We start from the raw sequence: 3,020 nt of genomic DNA on the forward strand, positions 1-3,020 counted from the left end.
TAATTAACATTAATTCATCTCAAATTAATTTACAAATATAGTATATTTCCCAACAAAATTCCAATGGGAATTTTTTTTTGAGAGTAAGGAGGAAATTGATAATAACTCTAAAGTTTTTCTTTAAGATAAATAGCGCTAGCTGAAAATGTTTTGGGGAAAAAATAGTCAGATGAAAAAGCAAATTATCAGATATTAAAACATACTTTAAAACAATGATAATTAAAATAGAGTAGTACTTGTACAAGAAGAGACACATATGAATGGAAATAAACAGGCCAGAAGGGAAATCAGAAATATAAGGCATTTTTATGTGATAAATTTGGGATTACAAATTAGAGAGGAAAATAAATTGTATTCTTCATCATATCATAAAACAGCTGATTCAAGAGTTATGCATTTTTCATAAGCCATTGAAAGTAGAAAATATAGTTATTTTAACTATGGTTGGAGCAGGACCTTCTCATATAAAAGCAATGAACAAAAACAGGAAATTATCAATAAATTCCTACAGAATTAAAACCTTTTCTGCTCTAACCAAAACAAAATTTAAAAAGCTAATATCAAATGGGATTTTCAACAACTCTGAGAAGGGTAATGAACATTGGGAATGTTCATAAATCAGTATTAGAAAAGTTCAAATCTGTAAAAATAAATGTATAGGTCCCAATATCTTTGAGTTGGCATTAATTAAATTATTTAAAATAAGTTAAAATCAGAGTCCCCCAAAGCTTTGACAAACATTGTCCCCAAAGAGAATGACAAGCTATTGACCCAAGTGATTTTTGAAAGCATAAAGCACTGGATTAACCATTAGCCTCATTTAATAGATAAGAGAGGTCAATGAATGTTTACATGTCAGTTACTCTACTCTAAATCTTTTCTTATTTTGTATGTTGTCACAATGAAGTTGATCCTCTGGCCATCTAAAAAGGCAGAATTTTCCTGTAATAGTGAAAAGCTTAACAGCTTCTAAGATCATTTATTTACTCTAAACCTTGAAACTATGAGTGTTATAGCAAACTGCCTTTGGTAGAATGTTTGTTTCAGAAAATACTGTGTATGATCAAAATTGAAATAGTTTGTCCTAGGAAGCAGACCTGAATCATCAACCTTATGATCACTAACCCTTGACTATGACCTTTCTAATATGCTTCTACTTGACTCCACAAGTATAAAGCACAAGTTTATTTTTTTAGAATGAAGAGGATCCCTAACGTAGAAATTTTNTGTGTGTGTGTTTGTATGTATGTGTATTCAGGAGACAAAAATAAAAACAAGAAAACTAACAAGAGGGCCCAACTTCTTCACACATACCAAAACTGTGCCAGAATGCCAGAAATATGCATATGACAGAGGAGGAGTTAAGGTGGTTAAAAATCAGGCAGGAGCTAGGGATGCTGAATTTTAAAATAAAGCAAAATACATTAAAGCCTTTTAAAATGACAGAATTAAAAAGATTTGCTAACAGTATGCCAGCTATCATTTCATTTCATGCTAGGCAAATGTGTTTTGTTCAACAAAACAAACCTGGTACCTCTTGTTTGTACAGGTGTAATACAGGCTTTTTGTCTCTCAATAAAGAGGGAAGTAAGGAGGTGTTGGAAATAATTTGGTTGATGGGGAAACCTGGAAGGAAAATAAGTTTGTGTATGTTATTGTGTGTATGGTACACACCCATAGGCACATGCTTGATTCAGGAGTATATGGAGGCCAGGAAAATTGCTTTGAAGGTGAGATTGTTTTTTGAGGATTATATTAGGGTGAGAGAGTAAATCACTGATTTAAAAGGCACCAACATTTATTTAAAGAATCTTTCTTTAAAAGTACTATCTCAGAGTTCTGAGAAAACTATTAACTGCCTGTTCACTTTGCACATTTTCCTCAATAATCAGGATCACTCTCGCCATCCGTCTCCCTTGATTAAAACTGCTCAAGGTCTTCTCCTTATAGCTGGGATTAAAATCCAAACCCTAGCATGACCTTTCCTGTCTCACTACCCCAGCTACGCATGCTCCAGGCACTATCATTCTCACCTGAGGGCCCTGGTCCATCTACTCCCAGCTCTTCAAAGAGCTCCTTCTCATCCTTGTCCTTCACCTCCCTCAAGTATTGACTAGAATGTCACCTTCTTAATGAGTCCTACCTTGATTGATGTAAATCGCATCATCTCCTACCTGTGCGCTTCATAGTGCCCTTTCTTAGCACTTACTGTCTTCTAACATGTTTTGATTTTTTTTTTATGTCTGTGTCTTCCCTTTCGAATGTGAGTTTCCTGAGGGATGAAACTTTTTTCTTCGCTACAAGAATTCCCAGTTCCTAGAATAGTACCGGCATTGAATGAATGAATGAATGGTCACTTTCTTAAAGAGGCCTTGTCAGTCTAAAGTAGCATCATTTATTCCATCCCACAATCATTTCCTATCACATTATGCTGGTTATTTCATTTGTAATCTTGGTCTCTATTTGAAATCACCTTCTTCATGTACCTGACTAAAATGAAAACTTCATGAAAGCAGGAATCTTGCTATTTTTTTCCCTCTGAAATCTCCCCAAATTAGGATAATGCCTAGAGACTCAGAACATTTTTTTGCTTGAATGTATACTGCCAAATTACTCTTCAGAAAGGCTAAAGCAGTTTTTCATTGCCATTAGTAACACATGGGAGCCTCTTTCACCATGCCTATCACCTTATATATCAATTTAATAGGCACTTTTTACTTTTTTAAAATCATTAATGGAGATAAATTTTTTTCACATATTTATTAGCTATTTTGTATTTTTTTTTATTTCTTGTCATTACCATCCATTTTTTTGAGTATTCTTTTTATTGGTTTATAAAATCTTTTGTATATAAATATATTTTCCTTTGTCATAAGTTGCAAGTGCTCATTCACAGGTTGTAATTTACCTTTGCATTCTATTATATGTTGGTGTAAACATTTTAAGAATTCTTTAAATTTATCCATATGTATCTCTGACCTTTGATTTATCTCATTGCTTTTATATTTAAAAAATCATTT

Source organism: Hipposideros armiger, unplaced genomic scaffold (assembly GCF_001890085.2).
Source record: "Hipposideros armiger isolate ML-2016 unplaced genomic scaffold, ASM189008v1 scaffold_546, whole genome shotgun sequence".
Lineage (NCBI taxonomy): Eukaryota > Metazoa > Chordata > Mammalia > Chiroptera > Hipposideridae > Hipposideros > Hipposideros armiger.